The 12,348-nt window shown below is 42.0% G+C and overlaps 1 long non-coding RNA gene across 1 annotated transcript in view; it reads left to right on the plus strand.

Annotated features, from left to right (window-relative positions):
• The window catches only part of LOC149523913 (uncharacterized), a 19,397-nt gene extending 18,608 nt beyond the window's left edge, over positions 1-789 (plus strand). The window contains exon 3 of the long non-coding RNA XR_016350247.1: positions 1-789. This exon is cut by the window's left edge and continues 3,783 nt beyond it. This is a non-coding gene — a long non-coding RNA (uncharacterized LOC149523913).
• Positions 790-12,348: the final 11,559 nt, after the last annotated feature.

Raw genomic sequence — 12,348 nt, forward strand, 5'->3', positions numbered from 1 at the left:
ACTAAGCCTGCTGCTTTCGTGTGTGGCATATATATTTACAATACAAATACATCTGTACTATTTTTGCCTTGCATTGCTGAGTTCAGCATGTGTTTTATTATGCTTGGCCCCAAATCTGGAAAACACGCAATGCTTTGGGAGCAGATAAGATTTCCATTTGATCCTGCTTTATTTCGGCTCCTCTGTTTTATTGTATGTTTCTTGGTGGCAGAGGGTTATGGAATCAAGACAAGGGTGGAAGACCTGGGAGATATCTGCTATGCACAGACAATTACAATGGGCTCAAAACCCCAGAACATTTACCTTTTCCAACTGAATGACTCTATAAAATGGACACCTGCCATGTTCCTAGCATGAATCATTGTACTTAGAGGCACACACAAGTGGAGAGCAGTCACGGCTAGTTGGCCACTGATGTATCAGATACAATGTCTGTACAGGGTTCAGTGCCTGAGCCAAATGTTAAAGTTATTTGTTCTTGTCAATAAACTAAACTTTACTGTGACCCTATATTTTTATTATGCCACATGTATTTTAAGATAGGGTATTATTGCCTCAACTTCCAGTGAGTCTTGTAATGTTGCTACAAAGTCGTGGGAAGCAAATATTCTTGGCACTTGTACCACAAGCCTTCCATTATACAACATAGCGTTTTTAGCTGCTGCTCCTATAAGTAATGTCCTTTTTCTCTTGTACATAGAGTATTCTGTCCTATATGCCAGCTATAAATAGTTGTTCTTATTCCTTTTTTTCACATTAAAATGTTGTTGTAGGGCAGAATAAAGCATATCACAGGGCGAATTCAGAATGCTCTGGTATATTATTATTTATGCATGTCATTATTTTGCCCATCATTACACACACAGAAGAAAATGGGCCCGACCTCATGGAGGTTGCAATCAATAAATATGAATATAATAAAATATAAATATAATATAATTAATTAATTAATTAAATTAATATAAATCAAAATGATTTCCCATGCAGAGATCTCCAAGCACCTTACAAATGTCCAATAAACCATCATACCCATTTTACTGAAGGAAAATTGAGGCACCGAGAAGTTATGTGACCTCTCTAAGATCTAGGAACAGAAACTGGGTTTTGTGGTTCCCAATTCTGTTTGCCATTTTCAGCCATCTTAAGAATTAAAGACTCCATTCCACTCTTGTTTAAGTCAGTGGATGTTTGGCACTGATTTTATTGAGCCATGGATTGGGCTCCATGTGGGAGAATGGGAATAATAGGAGGTGGGGTCGTCAATGGTAAACTAAGTAAAATAAATATAGGAAGGATGGTTCAGTGGTTAAGGTGCTAAACTGAAGTTTGGCAGACCCATGTTTGTCACATACTTCCTTGGAACTTGGGCAAGTAACTTCGTTTTTCTCTCTGTTTGTTTTTCCATCTATAATTGGGTGGGAAGGGAAGGAGCAGTCTTACATGGATAGTCCTAAGCACCCTAGTCTCACAGAGATATTGTAAGGATAAATACTGATAGGCACACAGATAAAAGGGGGCCCAAATAATTATATTTAATTGACAAAATATCCTAATGTTTTCGATATATGTATATTTGTAAAATAAATATAATGCATCATCTTGCTCCACCCCAAGTGTGACAATGGAACAGCCCACTGGACACTTTGTGCAACAATATTCCTTTCGCCGTGTGATGGGATACAGTCACAGAAGACCCCTTGAGGGTGCTTCCTGGAGTGCTGACAAAGCCACTGATGCCTCCCCTTGCTCTCTGGGGCTTCTCTGTCCAACTGTGCCGAATCTCCTGGTCTCTTCCAGCCAAGGCACAGAGCAGAGATTACTACCCTCTAAAAAGCAGTGTGGACACTGAGTCTATTCAGGTCTGAGGAGAATGTAGTTTCAACTTCTGAGAACCCACTCCCCAGATTGGATCAGAACCCCAAATAAATCATTCAGGTAAGCCCCTTTAACAATGACAGGAGGATGTACACACTGATTGCTCCCCCAGGTAACAATTATTTACACTGGGCTGGTAAATAAAAGTGATTTTATTAAGTACAGACAGTAGGATCTAAGTGGTTGTAAGTAAAAACAGGCAGAGCAAAGTAGATTACAAATTTAAAGTAACAGAAAATGCATAACTTGTTCTAACACTAAAAGCTCATTACAGACTGTGGCGGCGCGTTGGGGTTTTCCCGTCTCCTGCACCACCGTAATGGCATAAACAGACTCCACCAGCCAGTAGAACAGAGGGAGTTCATCGCCTCTCCAGGACATAGCACAGCATACATGCAATCTGGCTACAGGGCAGGCCCAGGACGCTCCAGCCCCCCCTTGAGATGGGGGAGACTGGGCCCCTAAATTCCAGCCCCTTTCCCTAGGCTGCCTCCTCCATGCTCCCAGACAGAAACTAACTCTCTTCCAGCCCTGCCCCCCAGCCTGGGGCTGCATTCCACCTTCCTTTGTTTCTCTCCCTGGGGGTAGCCTGCCAGACATGCTGAGAGACCCCCGCCCAGTGACTCATCCCCTGTCCCTCTGGGCCGCGCCACAGGCAGCAGCCAGCGGGGGTCACCCAAAGCCCCAGCATAGCAACCAGCAAGGCACCAACACTACATCACACAAATTTACCCTAAAACTGCTCTTATTTCAGCTAAATCTCCAAGCCAGGGAAGATGCTTCCCCCCGGGGTCTCTGGTTCATTTCTTAGGAGGGACAAGCCAGACAAAGACAAAGGTCAGCTCATTTCCCATTGTTTTATAGATTTCACTTTGGGTGGGATCTTGGAGTTCTCTCTCTGACTTTCTATGGAAAATTATCTGGTCAGACCCTACCAGATGAGGTGGCCACATGACTTCCTAAAACCAACCACTGCTTAGACTCAAAGTACAAAAGAGGCTGTTTACAAGTGATCACCCAGACATTGGGGGGAACCCTTGGTGCCGTTCATTTACACATTTAAAACCATAAACCATACTCCAAATTTCTAACTTTGCATACAAGAATGGTACATACACCAAAATAAGATATACAGATCCAGCAGGTTGCAACATTGAGATTGATAGGTTACATGAGGTATTTTGTCCAAAGCATCTTTGAGTTATACATATTTGTGTCCATAAATCAATGTCATAAAGCATGGTGCAGAGGGGGGAGACAGGGGAAAGGGAGAGAAACCATTATGCGCTGTGTTTCAAGACATTCAAATAACTGAGTAACCCAATGAGCTCAACATTCCTGAATATTATAGGCAGGGCTGATAGGATGGCCTGTCAGCAACAGAATTGGGTTTGTTTAGTCTGGAAAAGAGAAGACCCAGTGTGCATCTCCACTGTAGGGCTTAACTCAAAATAAGCTATGCAAACTGAGCTACATCAGTTACGTATTTTATTTCATAATACCTTATTTTGAAATAGGGAACATCTACACAGCACTTATTTTGAAATATAGCACTCTTCCGACTTCCGTTATCCCTCATACACTGTGGCTACGTCTACACTGGCCCCTTTTCCGGAAGGGGCATGTAAATTTCACTAGTCGTCGTAGGGAAATGCGCGGGGGATTTAAATATCCCCCGCGGCATTTAAATAAAAATGTCCGCCGCTTTTTTCCGGCTTTTAAAAAAGCCGGAAAAGAGCGTCTAGACTGGCCCCGATCCTCCGGAAAAAGTGCCCTTTTCCGGAGGCTCTTATTCTTACTTCGAAGTAAGTAAGCGGCGGACATTTTTATTTAAATGCCGCGGGGGATATTTAAATCCCCCGCGCATTTCCCTACGACGACTAGTGAAATTTACATGCCCCTTCCGGAAAAGGGGCCAGTGTAGACGTAGCCTCCAGGTTATAGGAGTCAGAATAAGAAGTCCTCCTGCTTGACAGTGTTTGGACACTATTTTGAAATAACTACAGGCTGTGTTGACGTGGACTAAATTATTTCAGAATAGCACTAGTTATTTCGAAATAACGTTGCAGCATAGACAGGGGGCATGTTAGCAACTTTCAAATACCTAAAAGGTTGTTACAAAGGAGGAGGGAGAAAAATTATTCTCTGTAACTCCAGATGATAGAACGAGAAGCAATTGGCTTAAACTACAGCAAGGACAGTTTAGGCTGGACATTAGGGAAAACTTCCTGTCAGGGTGGCTAAGCACTGGCATAAATTGCCTAAGGAGGCTGAGGAATCGCCATCATTGGAGAGTTTTAAGAACAGGTTAAACAATTACCTGTCAGGGATGGGCTACTCTAGATGGTGTTTGGTCCAGCCATGAGTTCAGGGTACTGGACTGGATGACCTCTGGAGGTTCCTTCCAGTTCTATGATTCTGGGTACATCTAAACTACATCCCTTTTTCAATAAAGAGATGTAAATTAGACGTATTGAAATTGTAAATGAAGATGGGATTTGAATTTCCCATGCTTCATTTACATAATGGCGGCCGCGGCTTTTTTCGAAAAGCCGTTTTTCAGAAAAAAAACCCACGGTCAAGATGGGGATTGTTCAACAGAAATGCCCTGTTTCAAAAGATCCTGTAACCCACCAAACATGAGGTTTACAGGATCTTTCAGAACAGGGCATTTCTGTTGAACAATCCCCGTCTTGACTGTGGTTTTTTTTGAAAAGCAGCTTTTCGAAAAAAAGCCGCGGTCACAATTATGTAAATGAAGCATGGGAAATTCAAATCCTGGCTTCATTTACAATTTCAATACATTTAATTCTGTACAAGCACTGTACTGTTTTGCGGAAAACCACGTCTAGATTGGCCACGGATGCTTTTCCACAAAGAGTGCTTTTGCAGAAAAGCATCCTGCCAATCTAGACGTGCTTTTCCAAAAATGCTTTTAATGGAAAATCATGCCAGTGTAGACGTAGCCATGGAGTCTGCTTTAGGTCTGTTTTTAAAACAAAGGGGGGGGGGGTGAAAAGGGCAGACTGGGCCAGTCTTACAGCACATACCTGGAAGGTGTGACGCAGGCTGACTCAAGCCCTTTAGCCCTTCCCCCCAGCTCAGTCCACTCAACTCTAGAAGGGGGGAGGCTTGTTCCTTGGAGACATCTTACAATGATGGTGTCTCTCCTGCAAGCACTGGTGTCATGTTTTACAGTTACCACATTTAGGGGTAGTATGATTTGTGACCCCCACAACAGCCCCAAATTATTTACAATACACCACATTCCATTCCAACACTGATCCTCCATCAGAACTGGCTGAATTAGATTTACATAGCCACACCTCCTATTCCCTCCCCCTCCTGGCATGTGCTGTATTTACATATTAACAATTAACAATTAATGATCTTGCAGAGCTAAACAATTGTAGTGGGCACACCCATGCCCAGGGCAGCTCTCTCCTTTTAGCTGCCTGATAGCAAGCATTTCAGACCCTGTTTACATGCGTACCAAATAAGGGAGGAGTCCTGTGGAAAAAATAGTAGGAGATCATGTAAATAAAGACTATCATAATTCATAGGTAAAAGAGGACCAAGTTAAGATTGCCCAGTCAACTTTAATTTTGTCATTTCCAACTTCTTAGTGCAACTTTAGTGCTCTCCTAAGAATTTTTGGAATGTAATAATATATAATTCCTGCCAATATTCTTCACTATAATATATAAATAGGCACTTGTATAAACTGCGGTAAATTTACACGTTGACAGGGCAGTGGTGGATGTTACTATAAAAATTGTCTCTGGTATATACTGGTTTAGTATTGTGATGTCACCTTTTTATTATCAGAGTAGCTCCTATGTACATTTGCAAACTGGAACTGTATCTCTCTGTAATTAAAAAAAAAAAATTTCTTGAAAGTTTCCTAGAACTGCTGTTTGAGTCTAGGATATCAGACGTTAAGTGGTTTGGTGGCATGGAACAGAGTTCATCAGGGAAAACCCTGGGCCTTAATAAGAGTATATATTTCCATGATTGGAGACTAGCCTCCATAGAATATGGTGGTACACTAATAATGCCCTAATCAACTGAAAAATCAGAATGGCAAGGCAAAGCTCTTCTCCCCAACCTCAGAAATACCACCACTCTTCATACTTCCTTGAGAGATTTACAACAGCTGGCAAATCCATAGTAAATATTCACTTGCCATGATATCTAGATGATGTGAATAGTTACACTACTACTGAGATTGTACAGAATTTGGAATGTGCCTTTTGTTTGTCTTAAATGCTATAATATTAGTAAATAAATAACCATTTACTGACGGTCATTGTTGCATTTGGTGCTCTGCCAAACACAGGTGAAAACATCCCTGCCCTAAGAGGCTACAAAATAACACTCAAAGGGGGATCATGTCCTTCTTAACTTCAGTTGAGGATGCTCAGCAGCTCTCAGGATGCAATGGGGTGGGTGGATGTAGCTGGGTTTGTATTATGGATGCAAATACCCCTTTAAAATTTTAACCAGTTAAATAATATCATTTTAATCATTTAACTGGTTAACCGGGGTCCTCATAGCCCGCAGTGAGCTGGGGTGGGGGTGGCTCCTCCAGCCAAGCCCTCAATGGGGTAGTGCTGCTCTGGCCAGCCAGGGTTCTGATGCGCCACAGGCAACAGCGCTGCTCCAGCCGGTCATGGTCCCACTGCACCATGCCTTAAGCGGGGGCTGATTTACCCTAGCTAGACCTGCTGAGTAATGCTACATGTGCCTGGTCAGGCTGGAGCAGTGTCCCTCTGGTGGCACAGTGGGCTCGGCTCAGCTGGTGATGCTTTTCAGGTAACTGTTTAACCCTTTACTTCCCTAGTTTGAGTGTCATGTAGCCCCAAATTGGATAGAGAGTTTTTGCCAGTGACTGCAGTAGGAAGAGGACTTGATATTAAATGGCAAGCTATAATTAGGAATAATTTAAGAACACCTTATTAGATTTCCAAAAAGCCACGGTACCACAGTTGAAGACGATACTGTACTGGTTGAAAAAACAAACAAACTGGTTTATAGTAGAAGTGACAGCAGCTATAAAATATATATATATATCAAATAGCAGAAAAAGGAAACAAATAGTAATTAATATAAATGTGAAGTTGGGAATTGCAGAATATTGATAAGGGAAGCCATGGGACACAAGAAGCACTCTATGGCTAGCAGTGGTAAGGACAATAAGAAGCAATTTTAAAAATATATTAGGAACAGAAAGGATCCCAACAATGATATTGTAAAATTATCAATAATAACACAGAATAGGCCAAGATGTTCAATAATTATTTCTGTTCTGTATTAGAGGATAACCCTCTTTCCAGCCTACTAGTATTTCTGGAGGATATTAAATAGAAGTGACTAAAGTTAGACATTACTAAATCATCAGATCCATATAACATGCATCTCAGAGTTTTTAAAGAGCTGAATGAGGGGCTCTTTTACCATTAAAGTTGATTTTCGATAAGTATTGGAAAAGTGGGGAAATTCCAGAATAAAGGAAGAAAGCTAATGTGCCAGTTTTTGGAAGGGTAAAATGGAATGATGGGTAATTACAAGCCTATCAGTCTGGGCAAGATAATGAAGTGGCTGATACAGGACTTTGTTCATAATGAAGTAATGCAAATCAACATGGGTTTATGGAAAATAGCTATCAAACTAACTTGATATCTTTTTTTTTTGCTCATATTAGTGTTTTGATTGATAAAGGTAATAGTGTTCATGTAATATTGTTAGACTTCTGTAAGGCATTTGATTGGTTGCTATGCGACATTTTGATTTAAAATTTAGAATGACATAAAATTTAACATGGCATCCACTAAATGTATTAAAAATAGCTAACTGAGTGGGGCTGCTTACAGTGGGTCCTGTGATGATTGGTTCTTGGCCCTGTGCTATTTAACATCTTTATCTATGTGTGATCTGGAGGAAAACAAAGTCATCACTGATAATACAAATGACAAAAAAATTGGGAAAGTGGCAAATAATGAAGAGGACAAGTCACTCATTTAGAGTGATCTATTTCTAGGGGACAAAAAACAATATGTTTTCATATGGCTAAGGCTGTGTCTACATTGGCAAGATTTTGCACAAAAGCAGTCGCTTTTGCGCAAAATCTTCCCACCTGTCTACACTGGCTACGAGTATTTGCGCAAGAACACTGACGTTCTAATGTACGAAATCAGTGCTTCTTGCGCAAATACTCTGACACTCCCACTCAGGGATAAGCCCTCTTGCGCAAGTATTCTTGTGCAAGAGGCCAGTGTAGACAGGCAACGTTAATTTCTTGCGCAAGAAAGCCCGATGGCTAAAACGGCCATCGGAGCTTTCTAGCGCAAGAGAGTGTCTACACTGCCCTGGATGCTTTTGCGCAAAAGCACATCTCTTTTCCGTTAAAAGTATTTGCACAAAATCATGCCAGTGTAGACGCAGCCTAACTGTATATATCTGTGAACAAAAAATACTTCCATGCTGGGGATTCTACCTTGGGAAACAATGACTCTAAAATACACTTGGGGGGTTGCAGTAGATAATCAAAGCTCCCTCTGTGATGATATGGCCAAAAGAATTAATGTGATCCAGAGATGCATAAACAGGGGAATCTCAAGTAGAGGAGTTATTTTACCTCTATATTTATCACTGCCGGAATACTGTGTGCTGTTCTTGTGCCCAGTGTTCAAAAAGGAAATTGCTAAATTGAAGAGGGTTCAGAGAAGAGCCACAATGTAACCCTTCCTCATAAACTTCCAGAGCTCAGTCTATTTAGTTTAACAAAAAGAAGATGAAGGGGTAACTGGATTCCAGTCTAGAAGTACAGGCAGTCCCCGGGTTACGTACAAGATAGGGACTGTAGGTTTGTTCTTAAGCTGAATCTGTATGTAAGTCGGAACTGGCGTCCAGATTCAGCCGCTGCTGAAACTGATCAGTTTCAACAGCAGCTGAAGCTGGACGCCAGTTCTGACTTATATATAGATTCAACTTAAGAACCCCAGGCATCCCTAACTCAGCTGCTGCTGAAACTGATCAGCGGCTGATTCCAGGAAGCCCGGGTCAGGGGCTTCCTGTAGTCAGCCACTGGTCAGTTTCAGCAGCGGCTGACTTGGGGACGCCTGGGGCAGAGCAGCTGGGGTGCTGCTGGGTTGGTCCAGTAGCGCCGCCGCTCCTCAGCGCTACTGGACCAACCCAGCAGCACCCAAGCTGCTCTGCCCCAGGCGTCCTGATTCAGCCACTGCTGAAACTGACCAGCAGTGGCTGAATCAGGATGCCTGGGGCAGGGCAGCTGGGGTGCTGCCGGGTTGGTCCAGTAGCGCCCAGAGCGGCGCTACAGGGCTAACCGGCAGCGCCCCAGCTGCTGTACCACAGGCGTCCGGAGCAAAGCCGCGGAGCACGGGGGCAGCGGGACAGCTCAGATGCGCCCTGGCTGTCCTGCTGCCCTCGGGCTCCGCGGCTTTGCTCTGCTTTGCTCCCCCTCTCCCTGGTCTGCAGACGCGTCTGGGCTGTCCGCTGCCCGCGTGCTCCGCGGCTTTGCTCTGCTTTGCTCCCCTTCTCCCTGGCCAGGGAGACGGGGAGCAAAGCAGAGCAAAGCCGCGAAGCACGCGGGCAGCAGATAGCCCAGACGCGTCTGGGCTGTCCGCTGCCTGCGCGCTCTGCCGCTTTGCTTCCTCTCCCTGGTCTGCTGGAGACCAGGGAGACGGGCCCCGTTCGTAACTGCGGATCCGACATAAGTCGGATCTGCGTAACTCGGGGACTGCCTGTATATACACAGGGAACAAATATTTAATAATAGGCTCTTCAGTCTAGCAGGAGAAGGTAGAACATGATACAATAGTTGAAAGTTGAAGCTAGACAAATTCAGACTCAAAACAAGGTGTACATTTTTAACAGTGGGCATAATTAATCACTGGAACAATTTACTAAGGGTCGTGTTAAATTTTCCATCTCTGACAATTTTAAAATCAAGATTGGATGTTTTTCTAAAAGTTGTGATCCATCCTCTATTGCCCATTCAAGCTCTGACAAACAGAGGCTAGGGACATCATTCCTGCCAATTGTGGCTAATAGCCATTGATGGAGCTAGACTCTATGAATTATCTAGCTCATTTCTTAACCCTGTTAAAGTCTTGGTCTTCAGAACATCCTTGGGTGGGGAGTTCCACAGATCAACTATGCACTGTGTAAAGAAATACTTAGTTTTGTTTTTAAACCTGCTGCCTATAAATTTCATTTGGTGATCCCTACTTCGTGTGGTTTGGAAAGGAGTACACAACTTTTCCTTATTTATTTTTGCCACACCAGCTATGATTTTACAGACTTCTATCATATCCCTCCTTGTCATCACTTTTTCCAAATAGAGGAGACCTAGTCTTATTAATCTCTCTACACATGGAAATTGTTCTATACCACTAATAACTTTTGTTGCCGTTTTCTGAACTTTTTTCCAATTCAAATGTATTTTTTTTGAGATAAGGCAACTACATCTTCACACAGTATGAAAAACATGGGTGTACAATAGATTTATATAGAGGGAATCAGATATTCTGTCTTATTATCTATCCTTTTCTTAATGATTTCCAACATTCTTTCTTGAGTGATAACAGCTCATTCAGACCCCGTCATTTTATATGTATAGTTGGGATTATGATTTCCAATATGCATACTTTGCATTCATCAACACTGAATTTCATCTGTCATTTTATTTTCCAGTCACTCAGTTTTGTGAGATCCTTTTGAAGTTCTTCACATTCTACTGTGGACTGAACTACCTTGAGCAATTTTGTCACTTCAGTGATTACCTCTTTCACCCAGCACAAACCCTTGAGGAACAGTATTAGTTACCTCTCTTCCTTCTGAAAGCTGACCATTTATTCCTATCCTTTGTTTCCTGTCTTTTAACCAGTTAACAGTCCATGAGTGGGCTTTCCCTCTTTTCCCATGTCAGTTTACTTTGCTTAAATGTCTTTGTTGAGGCATTTTGTCAGACTTTCTGGAAATCTAACCACACTATGTCTACTCACTCCCCCTTGTCTGCATCTTGTTGACCCCCTCAAAGAATACCAGTAGATTGACGAGGCATGATTTCCCTTTACAAAAACCACATTGACTCTTCCCCCAACAAATTATGTTAATCGATGTGACAATTCTGTTCTTTACTATAGTATCAACCAGTTTGCCCAGGATTGAACTTAGACCTACCAGCCTGTAACTGCCAAGATCGCCTCTGGAGCTTTTATTAAAAACTGGCATCACATGAGCTATCATCCAGTCATTTGGTACAAAAGCTGTGATTTAAAGGGTAGGTTACAAACCATAGTTAGTAATTCTACAATTTCACGTTTGAGTTTCTTCAGAAATCTTGGGTGGATGCCATCTGGCTTTGGTGACTTATTACTGCTTAGTTTATCAATTTGTTCCAAAACTGCCTCTAACAACACTTCAATCTGGGACAATTCCTCAGATTTGTCACCTAAAAAGATTGGCTCAGGTTTAGGAATCTTCCTCAAGTCCTCATCTATGAAAACTGATGCAAAGAATTCATTTAGTTTCTCTACAATGGCTTTATCATCCTTGAGTGCTCCTTTAGCATCTTGATTGTCCAGTGTCCTCACTGCTTGTTTACCAGGCTTCCTGCTTCTGATGTACTTTGAGAAAATTTCTATGATTTTATGAGTTTTTGGCTAGCTGTTCTTCAAATTCTTTTTTGGTCTTTCTATTTATATTTTTACACTTCGTTGCCAGAGTTCATACTCCTTTCTATTTTCCTCACTAGGATTTATCTTCCACTTTTTAAAACAATGCTCTTTTGTCTCCCACTGCTTCTTTTACTTTGTTGTTTAGCCACAGCAGCACTTTTGGAGGGGTTTTTAAATGTTTTTAAATTTGAGGTTTACATTTAAGGTGAGCCTTTATTACAGTGTCTTAAAAAAGTTTCCATGCACTTTGTAGGGATTTTACTTTTGGTATTATACCTTTTAATTTCTGTTTAACTAACCTCCTCATTTTTGTGTAGTCCCCCTTTCTTAAATTAAATCCTGCGATGTTAGGCTAATATAGTGTTTTTCCCATTACAGACAGATTATATTATGATCACAATTACTAAACTGTCCAGCTATACTCACCTCTTGGACCAGATCCTGTGCTCCCCTTAAGACTAAATCAAGAATCACCTCTTCTCTCGTGGATTATAAGACTAGTTGCTCCAAGAAGTAGTCATTTAAAGATGAAAAAATGTTCTCTCTGCATCTCGTCCTGAGGTGACATGTTCCTAGTCAGTGTGGGGATAGTTGAAATTCCCATTATTATTGAGTTTCTACCCACACAACTGCTGCTTGGCTTCCTCCTGTGATTCCCTTCATAGCACTACTCTCTTGGGAATGAGACGGATGAACCAGGGGGCTCAAATCTTTAATATTAAGACTTCTTTATTCACCAGATGGTATCACTTTCAGATCCTGACCAGTAAAG

The sequence above is a fragment of the Pelodiscus sinensis genome, chromosome 9, assembly GCF_052426305.1.
Source record: "Pelodiscus sinensis isolate ZL-2025 chromosome 9, ASM5242630v1, whole genome shotgun sequence".
In the NCBI taxonomy this organism is placed as follows: Eukaryota; Metazoa; Chordata; order Testudines; family Trionychidae; genus Pelodiscus; species Pelodiscus sinensis.